Source organism: Adiantum capillus-veneris, chromosome 11, assembly GCF_014529385.1.
Source record: "Adiantum capillus-veneris isolate H3 chromosome 11, ASM1452938v2, whole genome shotgun sequence".
In the NCBI taxonomy this organism is placed as follows: domain Eukaryota; kingdom Viridiplantae; phylum Streptophyta; class Polypodiopsida; order Polypodiales; family Pteridaceae; genus Adiantum; species Adiantum capillus-veneris.
In genome coordinates this window covers 79,718,432-79,743,217 of record NC_140941.1, presented here as the reverse complement: position 1 = coordinate 79,743,217, position 24,786 = coordinate 79,718,432, and positions in this window count along the sequence as shown.

The window sequence follows — 24,786 nt, the reverse complement described above, 5'->3', positions numbered from 1 at the left end:
AGTGATACAGAGGTTCTCAAATGGTAGTTACCAACTAGGTGACCTAGATGGTTAGGTACATCAGACCCCGGTAAATGGTTGGCGATTGAAGGCCTACCAATGTCGTCTTTCACAGCCATATGTTGGTGAAATCAATGCTAAGGATGGTTCAGAGGAGAGCTCATCATATTCGAGCTCCAACTAAGGTAACAATCATGTACATAGTCGTTTCAAGAAAAAAAAAAAAAAAAAAAGAGAAGAAAAAAAGAAAAAAAGAGAATGCTACCAGTGAAAGCGGATATTGACAATGGATGGGGTATGGCTTTCAAGGGTCTAGGCGACCAATTGTTAGTCATGGATGGATACAATTATTCATCAGAAAGGACTAAACAGGGTGCATCAGCCAAGAAAGCAGTAACATGGCAAATTCAATTGGTACCAGGTGGGTAAGTATTCAAGAGAACCCTATTGTAGCACAACCTACAGCTAGAGGCATCAAATACCTCTAGCTTAAGGGGGAGGGTTATATGATGCATGGTTTTTAGGACCCCTTCTGAAGATGCAATAAAGGCACAGTCAGTTGTTGGGGAGATGAGGATACTCTAGTCCAAGGGATCTCAAAAGAGAAGAAAAATCTACTTCACAAGCACCAAAGAGTAAAAAGTGCCATGGACAGAAGATACGTGGGAATGAGCTCTTATGCATGCCTACAACCTATATCTTACAGAATAGCCCATTCTAGGTGTGAATTTCTAGTCAAATTTACACAAGGATGTTCGTGTGGACTCACAGCACAGCATACTCCGTTTTCACTTTTTTAACCGACAGTAAATATTTTTTACCACAGTAAATATTTTTACCTACAGTAAATATTTTTTGCCTACATGGTAAATACAAATCACTTTTTACCTACAGTAACTTTTCTTAACCATGGTAAATATTTTTTACTGCACCATAAGTATTTGGTAGGTAATAGTTCACTGTTACTAGAAGCAGTGATTGGGCATCAACAATGCAGTTACAGGAGGAGAAAAAGGGAAAATCTTATGGTAAAGGTGAGTCACCAGGGATAAAGACTTTTGAGTTGAAAAGAGACATGCTGATTTTTTCAAAGAACACATGTCAAAAGAAGCCATGGTTGAGGATTTTTGAGAATTTGATATTCAGGAGGACCCAGCAGGTCCCCCCCTGACATGTGCAGAACCTCCAGTTTCAACAGCCACCTTACCTGCTCTTAAATGCTGGTCAAGGCCTTATCCCCATGTGTCACAATCAGAAAAATCAGCATTTACCCTCCCCTCTCACATCACTCTAGAGAATATCTTGATGGTGACATATCAGGTGACCTCAATCTGTTGACCACCCTAAGCAAAAAGTAACCCCAATCAGCGGATTTAAGCATGTTTATCCCTAATCGTAAACCCTCTCAAAAACCTATATAAGGAGGCCTTCTCTCACTCAAAACCAACACTTCACCCACTTCACCAAGCAATGAAGCTATGACGACATTGCTCACAACGAGGAGCTATGGATGGAGCTCTACTCTCTCTCTCTTTAGTATGCTACATTACTAGCCCTAAAACCTAAATAAGGAGTCTTCTCTCATGCTCCATGACCACCATCCTCGCCATCATTCTCTAAGGTATTGATGTGTTGCTAGTAGGATCATACCTACTTGCTGGGTTGATTGTTTTTTACAAGGGATTATGCCATCCTTGGCTTGCTTCTCTATATCCTTGTTATGTATGATCAGATGCTGTTGTATTGTTAAGTTGATGTCTTGTGTATATATATGCTACATAAGGTCCCTAAGCTTCGTTTCTATGTGTTTTTCCATATGTTTTGATGCCATCATAATGCCAGAAGTCTCACTTGCCTATGTGCACTATGTGTGAGGTCCCTAAACCTCTTAATTTAGGGTGGTGCCCCCTTTGTTTTGTTCTTTGCTTGTTTGCATGAGGCGTGGTTTGTGGAGTGTGCACGAGTACAGAGGCCACCCGATTGCACTGCTCTTTTTCTCGCTATCACAAAACATGAGATAGATCATTGAACTTGATATCCTTGCTCTCATATAGAATCTACAATCCTTATTTAGGGATGAGTATGGTAAGAGAAATGTTTGCAAGAGAATGGTAGCAATAGCATATTGATGCTCTCTCTATGGTGCCGCTTATGATAGCGAGCTTAGGAAATGGATAGGGAGACAAGAGGAGAGAGAGATTAGGGCTTCCCTAACCTTAGAGGAGCTTATTTGCAGCAATGGAGTAGGTGTCTGTATTTTTGTGCTTGCCAAAGGGCCTTTTTATAGTTGTACAAGACCTTGGGTTAGGTTAAACTTGACTAGGGTAGGTAATTAGCCATAGTTAGGTTCCCTTTTGACCATTCCTTCAATTATGAAAATAAAGGACTTATTTTTTCATTAAAAATATCCTTTTAAGATGTGGAGGCTCCATAAGGGTTGATAATGTATGTGGGCCCCACCATGATGTCCCTCCAGTGGCTCCTGTAGAGTGTCCCCATCCTGTTTGTTGTGTCTCTGGAAGCATCTTGAGCCGACCCCTCCACATGCAAGTGTTTTTTAACTCCCCATTGGTATTTTAGAATGTTGGAGAAGTCAAGAAAACTTTTCACCTTTGTGGTTTACCTGATTGTAACTTTGACCTGCAGTAACAGTGTCTGCAGCACCTTGTTTTCACCATAACTTTCAGCCTTTAACTCAGAATTGGGTGCTGTAAAAGGCAAAGTTGAACTTCTCAAAGTGTTTAAGCTGATTTTGGAGTGTTCCTCAAGTATACCCATGAGCTAAGGCATTCAAGATGCATCCAAAACACCTTTTGAACCAAGTCTCCTTGTATGGGGCCCTTTAGCATGCATCCAAGGTGTAGCATGCTTTTTTCAAAAGAGAATCCACCTTAAACAAATGAGGTAGGCTCCAATAAAGTTTGATTTATTAGAGATATAAATTATATTTAAGATTTGTTGACCAACACAAGTAAATGATCCAAGAGTTGGGTCACATAGTGGTGGGGAAGGGAAGGCCTACAAGGTTAACCCTACCCTTGAGAGAAGATGGGTAAGATAAGTGCCCATAAATTATTTATTTACAAATTATGGGATATAGATAGCTATTTAAATTAGTAAAGGTAATTAGTTAAAAGAATATGCAGTAAAAAAACTAGGAGAGTAGAATTAAGTTTACTATTTACATTTAGCATGAAGAGAGAAATATGATGTAAATGCATAAATATCTAAGAAGGGTAAGGTGTTTGCATGGAAAAAGGCTATTACGAAAAGAGAGAATGAACACTAGGTTAAAACTTTGATAAAAAATATATACATTTGAGTAGAAATGTAGTTCAAATGCAAGGTTACCATTTAACGCTACTCAAGTGGAACTTCTTTGATTGCACTTCCGTCCAAACCCTAGTCTTCATGGCATCTATGGTTTAACTCCTTCATATAGTTTTTTTGAGTTCTCTCACAAACTCTCACAGCCACATAAGCCCGGTGCTTTCCCGGCAAGACCGAAAATTTCTCGACACCGTTCTCTCCAAAGCTAACTGGAATTGATCATATCCAGAATAAAGATCACCCATGGAGTAAGTAGATCTATCCGCAAAGGCCTCAGCAAATTCATCCACAATTGGGCCAGTACCCACATTGCGGATTGTTACCTTATTCACCGGCTGCATATCTTGAATGAACCTTAACGTGCCATTTTTTTCTTCAGAACAGTAAACCATCAATTAGAATATGCTGCACATGATGGCTTCAAAATCCTCATTTGCATCTTCTCATTAAACAAATCAATAAGAATTTGGCAAGTAAGCTTTAGGAATTGGAATAGGATGTAAGCTTCAATGCATGTGATGAACAGTGAATATAACCATAGGTGAAACAACACTTGGATCCACACACCCAATCTCACTTGGCTCAAAAGCAAAATTTTTGCCATGTTTTTCGAGCATACCTTGAAAACACTTGATTTCCTCTTCGTTCAGAAAACCATCTTCTCCAACCTTCAGCTGCTGCAATTTCTCCTTAGTAAATTTATGCCCAATGTTCTTTGGATTCTTGAGCATAGGCTACTGAGAAGATTCTTTGATCACCCCATCGCTTCCTTCTGGTAGAGGTGTAGCCACTGTTCTCACTTTCTTTGCAAGAGTCTTGTACTTTGTCTCTACATGTGCTTCAACTGCTTTACCTAAATCATCCTCAATATGCATAAGTGCTTCATATATACCCAACTCTTCATACATTTCCATTGAGTGGACCTTAACCACTTCAGTTCCTCTTTGTAACCTGTGTTGTTTGATCTCCTCAAGCTCTGACATAGTATCTACATAAGATACCTCTTCAGAGATCCTTGAAATCACATCATCTGATTCAAGCACATCACATCCTGCAATTCACTTTGGATACTTGAAGCATACTGTTTTTCCCACTTTGTCAAATCATTAAATTTTTTGTAAGATACTGAACCTTCAAATGTTAACCCCAAAAACCTTGAAGAAAAGGCTTCTCTTTGCAAGAAATTCTTTTCACTTGTACCACCATAGTCCCACTTTATAGTGGCACTCTGAGAAAATTTTGTGCAAACCTATGTTCTTTAAACTCCTTCGTATCTTTGGCAACAGATGATCACGTAAACTATTCATGTTCCTGGCATGATCAACACATACAATCAAGAATTGAACCGCGTTCTTACCATCTCGGCTCTAAACCCTGGAATAGGTTGAGCCATCATCCAGCACCTTGGTTTCCATCCGCACAGCCATAATGTAGGGTATTCCCAAAATCAATGGATAAGAGGAATGCTCCTGTATAAAGAAATTTTGCTCATCACAACAGACATCCCCTACAGTTACCTTAACATTTGCACATGCACCATAGAGGTTGCCTTGAATCATGTTGGCAAATCGAATCTACCAACTGTGGTCTACATCAATAGGCCATTTTCCCTTTTTGTGTAAGCTTTTTACCATCAAATTTATCTCCAATCCATGATCTATTGGTGCTAAGACGGTTCTTCAATGTCGCCAAGCTTCACAACAGTTTTGGTTGTGGCCCTTGACCAATGAGTCCTTGAAAAGTGACTCCTGGGTATAATTTCATTGTCTTCGTCATCATTAAAATGAACATGTCTTACCTCAGGTAAAATTGGGTTTGAAACCACCACAGACCTTGACTCTTCTTCTTCAAGGCCTGCCAAATATTCTTCATAATCATCGAGAATTGCTTCAATGTGCCAAACCACCTGGCTCTTAACTGATTATGGTTCCTGCTCACTTTGTATATGTCGCTTCCCCTTAATAATATCAATGATCTCCTCGTGGAACTTGCATTTGGCAATTCCTAGAATATTGCCCAATGTGAGCTCCACTTAGCTTTTCAGAATGTGCTCTTCAAAAACTTTCTTTAGATCTGTTTAAGCTTATATGAGGGTCCCCTGGGCTTACCTTGATTTTTGTCCTTGGGTGCCTCCTCCATAACCACTTCAGGAACGGGCTTAGGAGTAGGACCATCTTCTTTTTTGCTGCCAAATCTCGTTGCCCTTTTTGATGTCTCTGCAACTTCATCATCCCTTTTCCTCTTTTCTTCGACCATAAACTCATTAGCTTGAGACTTAGCAATGAATGCGTATACTGAGAGGGAATCCACTGGATCAATCCACCCTATGGTTTCTTGAATAGAATTCCCTACCTGTAGTAGCTTCCCATAAGCTACCTTTCCTTCTTCTATTGTCTTCAAAGCATAAGGCCACAATTGACCCTTTGTCCCTACACCATCATCATCACCCTTTTCGCAGACCTGCAACCCATATGTAGCTGCTTCCATTATGTTGTAATTCTTCAACTAGCTTTTTCATGCCACCCCTACCAAAGTTCAAGTGGAGCATCTCACCTATTTCCCTAAGATGAATCTTCTTGTCCTTCCAGAAAACCACATTCCTTTTGTAAGCTTCATCAAACTCATCACACTCCTTAACATACCTATGGTCTTCACTATCGCACCACATGCATCGATCCCAGTCTTTGCGTGGAGGTTGCTGCCTAGGCTCAGAAGAAGACCCCTCTGCAGTTAACCCTTCAAAATTTAATAGCTTTGAAATTCAAATTTAACTCTTGAATACCTTTCATGAATTCGTCGAAAACTGGCTCCTCCACTTTGGGTATTGTCGAGGTTGATTTCTCCTTAGTTTCCTCTTCCACATCATCCATGATATCAGCCACAATCATCTTAGCAACTCTCATCTGTCGTTTCACAATCTTATTTACCGCTTTCGTGACTATCTTCCAATCAAATGTTAAGCCCAATTCACTTGTCAAATCCTCTAGCAATTTCACCAGACTCTTTTGAAGCTATGGATCAAGAGCATCAATGAACAATTCAACCTTCTAATTCTTCATTGAACGTTGCTCTGTCGAGGACAATTGGTCGAATTTCTTTTCAAACTCTCGTAACAATTCTCATGCAGATAAATTTTTGTTTTTCTTCTGCACACACTTCATGAAGCTTTGTCTGGTTACCCTTTGTGAATCTTCAAGAAAATATTCTTCCTGTAGTGCCTTCTTGAATTCCTACCAATTTGGGCCTGGAGCTGCCTGAATTTCTTTAATTCGGCCCCTAAGCTCTAGCACCGCAATTAAAGGAAACCCTTCCACTGCATTTTGATCATCCATTCCATTATTTTCCATTTCCTGCTCATCAATATTGATAAATTTTCTAATAACCCGGCCTTCAAATCACTGTAATTTATCTGTAACTGTTTGCCGAGCTTTACAAATCCACTCTTGCAAATTATATTGTTGTTGGGCAGCCTGTTATTATTGCATATACATTGTAAACTGCTGTGTCATTTGTTGCATGGACATCTCTTGCACTGTCGACATCTTCCTCCACAAATTCTTCCCACCCAGGCTCAATTTCACGTCGGGTTCACCAAGATGTTGGGGGTTTAAGGGTTTGAAGATGAGCCACGACAGCATCGGGCTGCTAGCTATGAGAAAAGTGAGGAGAGGAAGAAGCACCACACCATACAGTAGATCAATAGTTGCCTTGAAATAAGATCCTGTATTAAAACAGAAGGATACTCTAATCATGAACAAGACAAGACACACGTTGATCAAGAGGCACCATTATCAGCACCATAATGTAATTAAGCTATAGAATATGGAGTTTAAACTCCCTTACAACGGGTTAACCCGGTTGATTACATATTAATAGAGAAAATAGTCGAGGGAAGTACCTAGAAGAAGTTTAAGCCAAAGAAGCCAAAGGGATCTCGATCTCTCTTAGGAATACCACCGTCTCGGACTCCCAAAAATTCCTCCTACTACTCTCTTCCCCATCCAAAACTCTTTGATCTTCTTCTCCCATGATCTTCTCTCTCCGCCCAATAATAGCTTCACAACACCCTAAAAAATGGCTAAAAATTTTGTTTTTATAGCCCTCTGCCCGTTTTTTGCTAAGTCCCCCGCTTATTGCATGTCGAACTCCACTTTTTATAGGGCATCGGACACTTGTCCATGCATTGCCTATGGAACTTCCCCTTAGGAGGGAGTCACTTCTCCTCTCTCTTTCTTTCTGCTTTATGCACCATGGGGAGGGGCCCTTGCACTAGCGATATCGGTGTTTATCCCCTTAAGGCCCGGGATTGAACCCCATTAGTCAACCACGTCATCAGCGGCGTTACGCCAAACACAACCAACTGCCAACGGCCATATAGTCACACGCCACCCTAGGGCGTCAAAAACACCACCCAACCACCTACGCCGTGCACCCGCCGCAGTGCTACCACCATGGCCACACGAAGAGGATGTCACTCCCCCTCTCTTCCTTTGCTTCCCTATGAGGGGCTCACGCCTCAGGTTATATACCCCAGAACGTGGACAGCCTTGTCTGCGTGTGGGATTATCCCCAGGCCACGTGGCTTCATTCTATCAGTTTCACCCTTATGGGCTTCCCAAAAACATCATCACCCTTTTAAAAAACCAACTTTTTTTCATGATTTCAACTCTTCATCTTTCCCTACTCAATGAAAAAATGGCAGAGCCATCAAAACTTACTAAAAGATTGCATCTTGGGCTTCGAATCCAATTGTACTCCCCACTTTTGACTTATGCATGACCTCAAACGACGAGTACCAAAATTGAAAAAAAAACATATGGCATCACTTTACCGCAATTGCCCCCCAACTTCCAAGTGCTATAACCTTCTGATTCGGGCTCCGTTTGGCAAACAATGACTTCCTGTCAACTCCATATGAAGTTCTCTACCTTCCAAAACCTGGTCAAACCCAAAATGATGCTCGTTGGCCCGATTCCCAATGCAGTCGGGCAGGCACATAACCGGCCCCCATCAAAACTTCAAATGGCCATAACTTGCAATCCATAGCTCTGATCTGCAATCCAAAAAGACGGGTATGCTCCATAATTCAAGCACTACGTGTCTATATAGTGACATACACTTGGGCCACCAGTCCCCAGCCGCCATGTGCGTCGAGGATTTGCAATGCACTGCAACTTCAAACTCAATAACTTCCTCGCCAGAGCTTTGTTTGATGAGCCATAAAGACAGGCCTGTAGAGAACTTCAAGTACTCCAATTCTAATCAATAAAATCCCAGTTGTGACCGTTTCAAGAATACTCTCTTTTAGCATTAACAAGAGAAGTTTTGGCACTTTAGAGTCGCATCTGGCATATTTTTAACTTAAAATTGGCTTGTTATCAAGCCCTCACCTCCAATCACTAAATATATAGCCTTCAAAGGAGATTATTTTTCCTCCTTTTGCTCACTTTCTCTCCATGGAAGCGAAGCTTCACAACACCGGTTCTGAGGATGTAGGCGATGTTGAGGATGTTGCAGGTCTTGCTGCAAGGATTGCTTCTATTAGAGTTGTTTTGCCTGCGAGCGACAGAACAAGCTCATTGGGAAGTATGCGTAGGCTCATGCGTTGATTGCATTGTCTATGAAGCACACCATTACTCCTCATATTCGTTTAGCAAAATATGCAAAACAGGCTTGGGATATTCTGGCTGGTCCTTATGCAAGCCGCAATGAGGCAAAAATTGCATTGTTGAGTAAAGAGTTGCAGTCGAAGATTATGCATGAGGAAGATGATATGGACACTTTCCTTGCTGGTGTTAAGGATATCAATGAGCAACTTATTTATGCAGGTGAATTCATTTCAGACAGTTCCCTTGTGCAGACTGTTCTTGATGCCCTACCAGACTCTTACCAAACTTTTTCTAGTACTTGGAGACTCATGACCCAAGGAAATTCTGAAGTTGTCAAGTTTGATGCATTGTGTACGTTGTTGTTGCAAGAGTCACTTTCTAGTAAAAGCAGGACTAGATCGCGTACAATAGAACAAGCTTATGTTGCTACTCAAAGAAAGGATGGTAAAAACAATGTAGCCACTCCTTATCGTTCTTCTATGAGTGGAAAATCACATGTTCCTAATGATTCTACTGGTAGCAATTTGTTTGGAAATTCTTGTGCTAAGGGCAAAAAGACGATGCGTTGCCATTATTGTAAAGCTAATGATCACTTGATCAAACAGTGTCCTAAGTTGAAGGCCAAAGAGGCTAAGAAGAAAGAGGGTGGTTCGACTGCAAATGCTGATTCCACTACAAATGCAGTTGTTGTTGAGTTGTCTATGAAAGGAGACTATGATGCTGATGTTGGTGTAGGATGGGCTTTTGATGCAGAGTGTACCTATAACCATGTTGTCCATGATGCATTCATGTTAGTTGCTCTAGATTCACGTGTGTGGTATTTTGATAGTGGTGCTACAAAGCACATTACCTCACATCGTGATTTGTTCACCTCTCTTATGCTTGTCCCTCATGGAAATTTAGTTACTTGTGCCAACAATGCCTCTTATCCAGTTCAGGGAGTTGGAAAGATTGTGCTTACTACTGCAAATGGCAGTTCTTTCACACTTGTTGATGCACTTTATGTACCTGGGATCAAGGAAAAAAAATTTATGTATCTGCACTTGCTAGACTTGGTCTTGTAGTCAAATTTGTGGATGACAGATGTACAATACATGATCTCAGTTTCGGTCATGAAATTGTTGCCTCTCGCATTTTATGACGTGGGCTGTATAAGCTCACTTTGTATGACAAGTGTGGGCAAAAATTTGCAAATGCAGTTTTGGATTCAAAGGCTATTTCAGATGCAAAACTTTGGCATGCACATTTTGGTCATTTGAATTTTTCCAGTTTGCTACGTTTGCAAAATCTGATTTGGTTTCTTCTTTGCTACCTCTAGAAGCACCTATCAAACATGTTTGTGAAGGCTGTATTTTGGGTAAGATGCAGCGTCCTAAGTTTCCAAAGGATGGTTCAGTTAGGGCCACATGCACGTCGCATCTTGTGCATAGTGATGTTTGTGGGCCCATGCAAACTCCATCCTTGGGCAATTACCTTTACTTTGTGACTTTCATTGATGACTACTCCAGGCATGCATGGGTATTTCCTCTTAAAGCAAAGTCCAAAGTATTTATGTGCTTCATATAATTTCTGGCTATGGTTGAAAATGTCTCAAAATGTACTATGGGCACCCTCCGTTCCGATTGAGGGGGGGAGTATATCTCTCATGATGCATTTTTGGCTAGTCGTGGGATAAAATTATACCAAAGTACAGTGCCTTATACGACTCAGCAAAATGGTGTTGCTGAGAGGGAAAACAGTCACTTACGGAATTGGCACGATGTATGGTCAAAAGTCAAGCTCTGCCGCATTCTTTTTGGCTTGAGGCCGTCATGTGTGCCACTTATTTACTAAACAAGTGTCCTACAAAAGCTTTGCAATCTATTACTCCATATGAAGCATGGCATGATAGAAAGCCTTCTATTGAGCACATGCATCTTTTTGGTTGTTTGGAATATGCTTTGGTGCCACAAACACAATGAAAAAAATTAGATGATAAGGCTGTCAAATGTATTTTTGTTGGCTATAGTGCTAAAAGCAAAGGTTACAAGTTGTATCATCCACAAAAAAAAAAGTGTATTTTGGTTTCACGAGATGTTGTGTTTGTCGAAGATTTTGTCTTGCCTTTGCTGTCATGTACTAGAGACTATAATGTAAGCTCATAAGACATTTATGACATTTTGTTGCCTTTTTTCAGTGGTGGAAGTACGAATGTAAATTCCAATGAGGAAAATGTATAGCCTATGGGGGTTTCTAAAAATGTTACAATTCAGCCTATCACTCAAGCAAACGTACATGATGTACTTGATGAGGAAAGGGCTGAGAATGCGCAAGCTAGAGGTATGCCTAAATGGCTAGTGCATACTTTTCGTGATAGTAAATTGGATGCACCTTTGTCTAGTCATACTTGTTCAAGTTCTCACCATGCATCATATTGTTATGCTTTGGCTGTGTCTAACTTACATGATGTTGAGGAACCTCTGTCTTTTGATGAAGCACAAAATTCAAAAAATTGGATGGCTGCCATCATGCAATCAAAATATGATGCACTTATAGAAAATGACACATGGACTTTCTTTGATTTTCCTTCTGGAAAAAAGGCCATTGGTACAAAGTGGGTTTATAAGTTCAAATGCAAGCCGGATGGTGAGATTCATCACTATAAGGCTTGACTTGTTGCAAAGGGTTAAGCACAACAAAGAGGCATAGATTATGAAGAGACTTTTGCTCCCATTTGTTTTATGGCTACTGTGCATCTTCTATGTGCATTGGCAGCTCATTTTGGTTGGGATGTACATCAATCAGACATTGTTACTGCTTTCTTGAATGGTGACATATTTGAGGAAGTTTTTGTAACGCAGCCTCACGGTTTTGTCAAGAAAGGACAAGAGGATAATGTGTGCAAATGTAACAAAGCTTTGTATGGGTTGAATCAATCTCCTCATACTTGGTATGAGAAGGCTGACACTCATTTGGTCAAGCAAGGCTTTTATAATAGTCCAATAGAAAGCACATTGTATGTAACGTGAGGGTGATGTACTTTTCATTTTAGTTCTTTATGTAGATGATTTGTTGATCAATAGACCAAATGATGGTTTTTGTTTCATGCTTGGCAGCTCATGCATATCATGGTTGAGCAAGAAGCAACCTATTGTGGCCACTTCTAGTTGTGAGGCTGAGCACAAGGCAGTCTTCACAGCTACGGTTGAGTGTGCATGGCTCAGATGCCTTATGGATGATTTGGGTGTTGGATAGGACACTGCCCACACTATCTACGCTGACAGTCAAAGCGCATTGGTAGTTGTAAGGAACCCAGTTTTCCATGCTCACACAAAGCACATTGAGGTGCATTACCACTATCTTAGGGAGAGGCTCTCAGCATGAGAGATCATCTTGGCTTATGTGCCAACACAGGACAACCTTGCAGATCTTTTCACAAAGGCATTGCCTCGTGAGAAGTTTGAAGCTTTTTGCAAAGCTTTGGGCTTACTCCCCTTTGTGGATTGATCATGTCCTTAGGGCATGGCACTTCCCTTTACTCTATGTGCCAGCTCTCGTTCACCGCATCACTCCAAGGGAGATTTGTTACCATATACATGTGGTAGTGATGTGTGTGAACACACTTAGGACTGCGGGGCATTTTTTCCCTCTCTAGGAGATTTTTTCCCCGTGCATACATATACGCCCATCACTCTAGGTCTAAGTTATCTTTGCATTGCACACTAAGTAAAACACTCTCTATTGTGTGCCTTGAGCTTCTTTCATCCTCTCCAAGCTGTGTGTGTTTTCCTACAACCCTAATTCCAACATTAATGCACAAGAATAATTGGTCTACCCCCCTCAGCAAGATATAGAAGATTTTTTGGCCAGAATACCGATGGGAGGAAGTCATGGAGAACATTTGAAGTCAGATTGGCCGCAATTTATGAAGATATTTTTGTGGAAGGTGATGTAAGGTGCTCTACCAACAGGCATAAAGATCCAGAAAAGATAAATTGGGTACGATCATTGCTTGGGGTACATTGATAGCTAGTGAATATTTAGCCCATCTATTCTTGGAATGTCAGGCGATCAGAGGATTGGCAGAGAAAATTTGCAAGTGGGTCCTAAGGACATGGTAGATCAAGTTCTTCAAGACTAATCTGTTCCTTGGTGGCAAGAAGATGGGATGTCATGTTCTTCTTATCTACCTCAAAGTGTCAGGTACTTCTTCTTTCACCATAGCAGATGAGTAATAACCGTGTGTTTGAGGGAGACGTTGATGTAGCAAGCTTCTTAGAGATTATACAAGAAAGCAGAGTGATGATCTATACGCTCAAAATCAAGCAAGACTCAAGAGACTGGTTAGGGATACCCACTCCATGTTGTCAACCTGTGAGAAGTAAAATCCTAGAACTATAGTTCACCTACTTTGTAGAGTCGGTTATGATTAGCCTCGGTGAGAGGTGGTAGACATCCATTTTGTAATCTTTAGCACCTCTAGGCTCAGCCTGAGCTTGAGGCTATTTGTAATTTGTATGTTGTGCTTAATACAGTTTACTCACAAATTGTGAGTTTTGCAAAAAAAACATGCTTAATATGGTTTAAGAATGTACAAATGTCAAGTGTTTTGAAGTGTCACGTTGTTGCACAAGAAACACTAATGGATTCTTAGAATGAACGTTGGGTTTTGATCTAATTTGAGTGAATTTTGCAGTTCTCGACCAAGGCTAGCAAAAGAAGAAGAATAAGAAGATCTACCAGCTTACTCATGAGATGGCTTATATGAACTGTAATGAAAGACCCAAGTATTTATCCGAGAAAACATTGAGTAGTCCCCAAAATTGAGATCCTTGGTGTGCAAATTCAGTGGCATAAGCACAAATGAGTGTCGATGCAAAAATAAAGGGGTGGCCACAAGGGGGCACTAGGGGACCCTTGTTTTCCATCTAGTGCCCCCTTGTTGCCACCCCTTTCTTTTTGCGCCGACACCCGATTTTGCTTATGCCATATACTTTGCACACTAAGGATCCCAATTTCAAGAACTCCCCAATGTTCATATAAGCAATCTCATTTATAACATGATTAAATTACAAAGCAAAGTTATCTTTGCAGCTTAATTAGGGGTTGCTTTGTGATTTAATCACACACATATGTCTTGATACAAATGGATTTTTCTCTGCACATGGTAGAAGAGAATGCATTGTTTCTAATAAAAGTACCACCTCCTCAACAGAACCTCCTCCAAAAAGACTGGCTCAGCATCTTCATTGCACCAATCTTAAACCTTAATTCTTCTAACCAATTGCAGCTAGAATATCCCATTTATATATCTTGTAAAAAAATGACCCTATTTTCATCGTCAATCAAATGTAAATGATCCCTTTTTATAGCTAGCCATTATAATTATACGTTATCTCTCCATAAATAGCCCTCTAACCAATCAAAACAAATTATTCTTGAATAAGATGTGAATGGGTCCCTTGTAGCTAGTTGAGTACTTCCTTTACTCCTTTATATTTACATAAGTCGGTATAAACCATGAATTTTGTGATACCTCTAATACTCCTTATTATTAAGGTACTCAAATATATCCAACTTGGGTACATTAATTCAATATATGATCGACACCATACACTTATCGTATTGACTCCAAATACCAATTCATTAGTCGTTTTCCTTTTTTTTTTAAACTGACAATTTTGAGTGATTGTATTAAAAAGTCACCAAGAAATATACAAATCAACCTCAAATACATGTTGAGCCTTGACACATAGAAGGCTACATGTACCTAGTATTGCACTATTTCCAAGAGCCCAACCCTTTACACAGCAAGGCTCGACCGGAGGGGGAGGGTCGCCCTAAGCCCTAAGCCAATCCTTTTTGTTATGCCCTTTACGTACCACTTATATAATCTCCTTACTTTCTTATACAATCTATGAGAAGCTAGCCACAAAGAGGTTGCTATCAAATACACATCAGTTCTTGGCCTTCCAGACATTCCTGTGAAGAAATAAAATTTGAGTACATATTAGAAGTGCAAAACTTCAAAAATTGTGTTCCACCAAGGCACAGATCCTTCTTGAAAGACCCTAACTTCCACGTTCTTTGTATACATTTTCACACCTTTCTCGCAAGGCCTCTAATCGTTGGCCATTCCATGAAAAGGTAGGCGAGGTCTTGGCTAGCCAATCTGCACCCTAAACACCTATTAGACCCTATACCACATGACTGAATCTTAACACCTATTGGCAAAACCACCCACAGGGCCTTCCACAGAAATATCTTCATAAATTGAGGCCATTATGGATTCCAAATATTATTCGTCGCTTCAACCCAGCGAGCTTCCATCCATTGTTTCTTCCATTGCTTATTCAAATGAGCGAACCAATCAGCCTTGTGTATTAACACTTGGTAAATGACCTTGGTATGAGGTTTAGAGAATTGGCTACTCATTATCCATTTCCAAGCTTTCCACTCAAAACCAGATTCACAGATTGGCATGAGAATTTTATCCAGGCCTTGTACAACTCTAGTGACAAGAAGCTTCTCATTGCCATTAAGTTGAAATTGGGTAGCCACCTGGTGAGAGGATTTCCAGCACTTTCTATTTCCATCCCAAAAGTGGATGAGCCATTGGAGTCTGTTATTATTCATCCTTCTTGCAATTTCTCTCCAATAAGGGTTCAAGGTAACAACAACAGCTTTAGAGAGCCATAGGGACCAGTGCAAGATGGAGTTTTGGAAGTATCTAGTTAATTCACCCCATTCCAATGCCCTTGTTGCTCCATTGAACTTCCGCACCAGCTCTCCCATGATGCCACCTAGTCTCAGGCTAGACCACCTCGGGGTTAATAGTTTGTCATTCACCTCAATCCCTTTGACTGACCACCTTCAAAGCAAAGTTTTTCCTTGTCTATCATATCCTTGTTCATGATAGCCAAAGACTGGTCTTATTTTGTGATTGAAACCACAAACTTGGCACACAGGGCCTCAACATGAACAATAGGGTTGAGAATTCCCCATGATGGACCAATGGTCAAGCGATGCATTCCCATTTTTCCCTTTTCCACAATGATGAGTCTTTAGTGTTGTTTCTCCATAATAATATTTTAACAAGTTTCAAAAACTCCTTCCAGTTACATTTGGCTATTTTGAGGAGCGGACTGGTGAAGACAATATAGGGAAGCATAAACAAGTTGATCACTCTGATCGGACTCTGGAAGGGAAGAAACACATACTCCTACCTTCTCATTTTTCTTTGGATCTTCTCCAGGACCCAGTGAAACCTTTTCTTATGTGTAACATCCACCCCCAACAAGGGGGCACCCAGATATCAACAAATCCTTCCTTTAGACACAATCTCCCTTGACTAGACCGATGGGTCAAACGATTCATTTTTTGTCAAGGAGATCACTCAAGACTTCTCAATACTACCCTTTGACCCCGAAGCCACAACAAATGTCTGCACAATCTCTAGGGCCTTTCCGAGAACCTGAGGGCAGCAGGCTTTCAAAAAGAGAAGTGAGTCTTCTACAAAAATCTTTGTCAAGAGTTGGTTGTCACTGGGTAAAGTTAAACCTTGAATTTTTCCCCACGCAGCAGTAGCTTCGAGCATCGTTATTAGAGGATGTGACCCAATGGCAAAGAGAATAGCGGCAAGGGGGCATCCTTTCTTGTTAGATCTTTTGGCTTCACAGGAGTCCAAATTCTATCATTGAATAAGAACTCAGATTGAGTTCCTGCACCTAAAGTGTGTATAAGTCGACAAAGGAGAGGCCCAAATCCCAATGATTTCATGACACCTTCAATAAAGGACCACAAAATCCTATCAGCTACAAAAAAAAATGCACTCGTGCTTCATGAAGATTTCGTACTCAATGGCAACCATTGCTATCAAGATATTGTCATATATTGACCTTCCTTTGATAAACCAGTGTTGATGAGGGGAGATGACTATATCTAGGAGGGAGGAAATTCTAAGAGAGACTGACTTGGCAATGATTTTGTATGCCATAGATATCATAGTTATGGGACACCGATGCTTAAGATGCAAGTAAAAAACTTGTTTTGGGATAGGCTTGATAAGCCCTCTTTTCACACTAGGATCCAACGACCCTAACAAAATCTTGGTTAGCCATGTATGTGTCTGGGACATTGAGGACATCCCAGAACTCCTTGAGAGGAATCCATTGTATCTAGAACATCTTAGCTAGGGGACTTCTCCTTGCCTAGAGCTTGCAATGCAAGCGAGCATTCATCTTCACAAAAGGCCATCTCAAGGCGGTTGGCATCAGGTATAAGGGAATTTTCCTATTGACACTCTTGAGAAATGTTTCTTTGGCTTCATCCACTTCTTGAGAGCGTGTCTGGCTGGCCAATGATTTGGCTTAGATGATCAAGCATCATCCTAGCCATCTTGTCTTGGTCTTGTGTAGCATTTGCATTCTCCTCTGTGAGCAAGTGGACGAATCCCCGACTTTTCTTGATTATCAAGTCCATATAAAAATGTGCTTGATTTGAAGCCTCTGGCTGGAGGACGGTATCCCTGGATATCTACCGCGCCCTCTTGACCTTCTTGAGTTGTTGCTCGGCTAGGTTGGCTTTAGCTTCCAGCTACCTTTTGTGTTCTTCTTCGCGGAGACCATCCTAGTATCTTTTTTGGAAGTTAGACAAGCAACCTTATCTTTGATATGCTTCCAATGCTCTTCTCGTGCCTTTTTCATCTGAGGGCCCGAGCTTTTGATCGCTTTTTGAATACTCCAAGTAAAAAGGTCCCAAGATTTAGTTTTTTCAAGATTAATATTTTTATTGAGTTTATTTACCACTTTCTTGGTGGTAAGCCTTCTAAAGAGAGGGTCTTTGAACAGGTGTGCCCCAGTAAAACAAGCAGCTTCTTACTCCCTCTAGGGGCTTGCCCCTCCCCTTTGGCTTTGCTCAGTTTCATGTGCAAAGGTATATGGTATGACAGGTTTTTCATTGTCATCACCTTCATCTCAAGTAGCAAGGGGATCCAATCAACTTGGTGAGAGCAGTAACACATATCAAGCCAGAATGTCGTGTGGGCATACTGCAGGCTTGTGTATGTGAAGCCTGGCGTGCTGTTCTAGGGACCCACCTCCCAAAGGTTCATCATAGCCCATTTCTCATAGAGACCCAGCCATTTAGTTTTCTACAAACCTACCAGAAGACTAGTTGAGCATGTTCTATCCTTGCTCTTCTCCACTATATTAAAGCCACTTATCAATATCCGCTCTCCTACAATGGTACAGGAATCCTAAGGTTAATCCACAATTTGGCTCTATCCTTGGCGTTGCAAGGTCCATATATGTTAATTATGCTAATAGGTTGGTCAGCCCAATTGACTTTCACTCTTAGGACTCTTTGAGAGGGGTGGTTGAGGACCACCTTGGGCTCCAGGTCCTTGTCCACAATAGAGAGAACGCCACTAAACCCATCCGCACCCTCTCCATATAATACCAACTTCTTCCTCAATGCTTGTTTTCTTTTGTTGTAAGCATCCAAATGATGTTCTTGTATGGCCAAACAATTCACTTCCTTATCCTTTCTAACTTTCTCCTAGAAGAGGGTGTGCTTCTTCCTGGTCTTCAATCCTTTCACGTTCCATGATTGGATAGCTAGAACTTCCATCATTGGGAGAGAGGGACAAATTCCTTGACCTTCCATTCCTGCCCCATCACCTCGTCCCTAGTTCCAAGAGAATTTGGAGTATCACCTTGGCCAAGGGATTTTCCAAGTGAAAAATGGAGGATCACCTTGGCCAAGGGATTTGGAGGATCACCTTGGTCAAGGGATTTTCCAAGTGAAAAATGGAGGCTCAACATGTACTATGATCCTAAGTGAATGATTCCACAAATTCAAGATTTTTTTTCTAGCTTGTTTGGGTTTTTTACCAACAAAAAATGGCAATTCTGGATTGAAATGGCTAAAAATGGCCATCAAATAGTCAAAACGCTCGTCTTACCTAGAAAGTCAACTACGAGCGATCTCGACCAAAAATAGTAAGTTTTATGCATAGCCATCAAAGATGTACCCAAACTATTTTCCAAGTGAAAAATGGAGGCTCAACATGTTACTATGAGCCTAAGAGAATGATTCACAAATTCAAGAATTTTTCCTAGCTCATTTGGGCTTTTTACGGACAAAAAATGGCATTTTTGGGTTAAAAATGGCTAAAAATACCGTCAAAATGACCGAAATAGCAACAAACAACTCAAAATGCCACATCAAAGATGATGGTGCCATTGATCAAGCTAGGGGGTTCTTATAAATCCAAACGTTAGCTCATTTGGCCATCTAATGAAGGAGATACAATAGTTCTAAGTAAAGGTGTTAGTGCGGTCCCGTGTTGTTTCGGTCACCTAGTGTGCGAGGCTGTGAGGCCACTAATTAGAGTTTTATCTCTTAAAATAAGCATTTGAGCTTGTCTAATGAAGTGTTGAAGATTCTTTGAAATGGTCTTGATGAAGAATTGAAGTGTAAAACCAAGGGTTTTAACATGGCAAATGAGCATTGTATCTGCTTACAGGCTACACCAAATCATCACATACACAAGAATTTTGAGCTGACTATGATTTGATCTTGGTTCTTGCATGGATGTCCTCCTTCATGGGTAGCACTTCGATCTCCATGGCAAGCAGTGTAAAAGAGTGCACTAAAGCGATACGGGGGTGAGGTCAATAAGAGCATCGGGGGAACAACTCCTAGTGGAGGGTATTCAAGAAAAAAGACTATACATCTAATTGGCGCTCATTATAAAGATAATCAGCTAATTGGTGCTCATTATAAAGATAATATGTGCACAAAATATGAGATCTAAGGGCACCGATTATAGTTATATCATGAAGACCACGCTAATTATAGAGCTATTGGGTGCATTGATCATCTCATGCAGGGGCACGCAACAGGAATGCATGGGAGACTTGGACGATCGTCCTAGTCGTGCTTATAAAGACAAGAAAAATAATCATGCTAATTAAAGTTATTCTTAATCACGCTAAATTGTTGAGGTCAAAAGATTACTGAATCTGGCTTCCGTGAAACGACGCCCTCTTTGGGTCATTCTACAGCTCCAACACAATGAGGACTTTTGAACGTAGGCATAGGGTTGTGAAACTATGCAAATCTTGTTGTCTTCTCTTTCCTAGACAAGGATCCAGGCTAGCTAGTTGAGCTTAGTGTACCAATAGGGCCTTCACTCCTCCATCTCTACTAACTTCTCTTACTCGAACGTGAACTCGGTTGAGTTCTTGAGGAGTGACAACCTCAACAAGTCTCCATTCCCCATTCAAGTCACTTCCCTGAGTATTGACATATTATGCTAGTGCCCGATAGTTATGCTACAAACATTCGTTGCAAAGATCGAGTAACAGCCTAGTACAACATCCTATAACAATGTATCTTGGAACGAACAAGATGCAAATGAGTAAGAATTTTGTGAGTCTACGTCAGAACCAACCCAAAATCAAAAACTAGACAAGAGAATTAAGGGATATAAACACTTGAAAGGAAGAGATAATATTGTTTGCTAGTCTCCACCCAGCCATGCTGTCTTATAGCCTCCCCCTAGCATACACATTGTCCGACCGTGTCAGTAGTCTTGCCCGTAGGACCCATGTCCTTACATTACCCCCCCCCCCCCCTTGGAGAATTGTTTTCGACCTTGAAAACAAACATAGGAAAACATTTTTTAAGTGCGGAGACATTCTCCCATGTAGAACCTTCTTTAGGTCTATCTAGCCATTTTACCAACATTTGTTGTCTGACATGATGTTTGGTGCAAAGCTCATGAGAATCCAAAATCTTTATGGGTTCATGAGGGATGCTTGGTGGTTCAATAAAGGTCAACTAGCACACCTGTGTCAATGACATTATCACTTTGTCCTAGCTGTTTTCGTAAATGGCTAACATGAAAAACAGGATGAACTCGTGAGTGCTTGGGAAGAGCTAACTTATAGACCATTTAACCTATACGTTTGAGAATGGTAAATGGTCCACAATAGCGTGGTGAAATTTTAGCAACTTTTCTTATCTTCAGACTTTCTGAATGCTCTAGACCTTGAGGAAAACCCTGTCTCCTTCTTCAAAAGTAGCAAGGCGATGATGCTCATATGTGTACTTCTTATATCTATCTTGAGCTTGCTTAACATTCTGTCGAGAAACTCAAAGCACATCAAAATAATCTTGGAGAAAATCCTTTGCTTGTTGTATCTTCTCCTTAGCCAACCCCACCATAACGGGTGATCTAAGTTGAAAACCACATAAAAGCATAAATGGACTAAACCCTGTAGTCACATGCTTTGAGCTATTATATGAAAATTTCAATATAAGCAAGTAGTCTTCCCAATTGGTTTGCTTCTTGCTAACGTACGCTTGTAGCATATCCTCTAGCACTTGATTAACCCATTTGGTTTGACCATATGTTTCTAGATGATTAGTCACACTAAGATTAAGTGTAGTTTCCAACTTTTGAAACACGGCTCTCCAGAAGTGATTATCGAACTTGTGATCTCTATCACTAACGATACTAGCTAGAACTTGCGATCTCTATCACTAATGATACTAGCTAGAAGACCGTAGAGTCTATATATATGCTCTACAAATAGCCGTACTAATTTCGATGTCTTAACCGTAGTCTTAGTGGACCCATCTTTGTTAGACGGTCTACAATTACCCATATGACATCATGGCCCGATTTGTAGTAGGTAGTTCTACTACAAAATCCATAGAGATACTCTCCCACTTACCTTGTGGAATCTCTAAAGGATGTAAAAGGCCATCTACCTTGAGGTGCTCTGCCTTATTAGCTTGGCATTGTTGGAAGTTTTGTATGTACTCTTGAACATCATGATGTAAGCCTGGCCAATAAAATTTCCGTCAAACTAAGACATACATCTTACGAATACCTAGATGACCAGCACTTGGACTATCGTGACACTCAAATAATATTTGGCGCCTAGTGGTCCTTTGGTACACATACTCTATTCATGTGGAGTAATTAGCCATCATTAATAGGAAACATTTTCCATTGCTTAAGCTCTTCCTGAGTAGGGGTGGAGCTTTATGTGTTGGATTTTTTATTTACGCTTGCAGAAATATGTTGATCTGACTATGCAGAGACATGTGAGTGTGAGGGATCCCTTCTTAAAATTTCACTCCATACTTGATCATATGATTGATCTTCTGCATACTTGTCACGTAACAACTCCACACTCTTTATTTCCGTGAAAGCAAGTGAATTAATCTGAGGCATCCGCTTAGTGCATCCGCTACTACATTATATCGCCCCTTGCGATATCGTAGCTTACAATCATAATCTTGAAGGATCTCTGCCCATCTAGCTTTACAACCCTTCAAGTTTGTTTGAGTAGTAAACCATTTTATACTCATGTGTTAAAAAACTACTTCAAACTCGGCACCATATAAAATAGTGTCGTCACTTTCGTAAAGCGTGAATTATGGCAGAGAGCTCTCTCATAGACAAATTAATTATGGTGAGCTCTATCCAACATTTTACTTTCAAAGGCTACAAGTCTTCCCTCCTGGAGAAGTACTGCACCAATTGCTTTATCACTAGCATCAATCTCTACCACAAACGGCTTAAGTGGGTCAATGATTTCTAGGATGGGAGCAGTGGCTACTACAGCTACCTTGAGTTGGTCAAAATAGCGTTGTTGGGCTTCTTCCCAAAAAAAAGGTCTTACCTTTTGCTTTAAGTTGATCTATCATAAGAACAACAATTTTGGCATAATCAAGGATATATTGTCCATAAAATCCAGCCATGCCTAAGAAGATTTGAAGCTCCTCAACCGTGTTGGGATGTGGCCATCAAAGAATGGCAGTGACCTTGTGAAGGTCCATCTTGATTCCATAATAAGAGATCACATGACCAAGGTAATGTATCTTTGTTTTAAATAAATCACACTTGCTTGGCTTAGCAAATAGGGCATGAGTTTCTAGCTGCTCGAACACTAATCGTAAGTGTTGTATGTGTTCTCATCTTCAGTCTTACTATAAATGAGAATGTCATCAAGGAAAACCACAACAAATTTTCCAAGATAGGGACGTAAGACACTATCCATGAGTGTCATAAATGTAGCTGGAGCATTGGTTAAACCAAAAGGCATAACCAAAAATTCAAAATGCCCAAACAGTGTTCTAAAGGCAATTTTAGGGATATCTTTCAAAAGGATACACACCTGATGGTATTCTAAATGAAGATCTATCATTGTATAGTATCTTGCCCCATGGAGTTGATCAAACTACTCATCCACTCAAGGTAGAGGATACTTGTTCTTGATGGTTATGGAATTTAATTTGTTATAATCTACGCACATGCGCATAGTACCATCTTTCTTTTTTACCAATAGAATTGGTGATGCCCAAGGCAAAGTGCTAGGTCTAATGAACCCACGGGTGAGGTAGTCAATAAACTGACTCTCAACCCCTTGGCCTCACTAGCACTCATACAATAAGGTGGTTTACTCACCGATTTAGTGCCCAGTAGGACATCTATGCCATGCTACGCATCACGTGTAGGGGGTAAACCCGGTGGTAAATCACTTGAGAATACATCACTATACTCCCTGAGTAAGTGAGTTGGCTTTTGCCATGCAAAAGGAGAAAGTAAACTAGAGTTATGCTAGGATGGAGAATACTGTAATTCCTGTGATGTTTGTTTTACAACAGTTGCACGTTGCTCAATAGAATTAAAACTGAGAGCACTTTGCTCTTTAGAATTGTTAGCACTTTTATTATCATTAAAATTCATTGCACTTTGCATACCATAACTAGAATTCACAACACTTTGCTCTTGAGAATTCACAAGACTTGGAGACAAGCAGTAACACAAAAAGACTTCATCTATTAAATCTGCTTCTGTAAAATAGAAATCTTGGTTATACATATAAGAGGTGCAAGTAATATATTTTTCTCACCAAGCACATGTTTACCATTGGCCATAAAGGATAAGGAGTTGTGTTCATAACTAGTGTGCAATGTGTTTCTTAAACCATACAGCCACTCCCATCCTAAAACTACATTAGCACGGTCCATGTTCATAATTTGAAAGTAAAGGGTCATCGTATGATCTTGAACAATGAGCTCAACCCCTTGAACTACCATGTCCCATACTTCTTTATCATTTCTATACATCTGTGCTACTACAGACTTGTGGGAGCAGGGAGTCTGTGTAAGTTTTGATTTTTTGACTAGCTTATAGTCCAGGAAGTTATGAGTTGCACCATCATCCACTAAATACGAACACGTTGTCCGTTAATAGTGCCATGCATGCAGATCAAATCATGGGGGCCAAAGGTAGACTGCCACATTGAAGCAGGTACACAACACTTATGCTTTTCTTCCATATGAAGAACCTCTACAGCATAATATTTAGGAGATGAATCTAATATGAGACGTTGCATCGTGTGCATGGACTTTTCTTTGCCTTGCAAAAGAGGACAATCCTTCTTGTTATGTTGTTCCAAAATACATCTCAAATAAAAATTGTGTTTCTTTACACACTCAAAATCAACAGTGCTGAGAGACCCACGTGGAGTATCTTGTGATTTTTTAGGCTTCTTAGCCTCTTGTGGACGTGGAGAGGTAGATTGTCTCTTATTTCTTTTGGAACGTGTGGAAGATCTACCTCATCATTGGCTTTGAGCCACATTGATCTTAGCAAAAGTATTCTTAGAGTAGGGAACATTTATCTTCCTCTCTTGGTCATCATCATATCTTTGGGCATGACCAATGGCTTCTTCCAAAGTTTTTGGATGTTGGGTCTTGACATGAAGATTATCTAGTCTTTGTCAAGACCCCTATTAAAACCCTGTATCTTTTGGAATTCCTCTAGACCTTCTAATTTCAG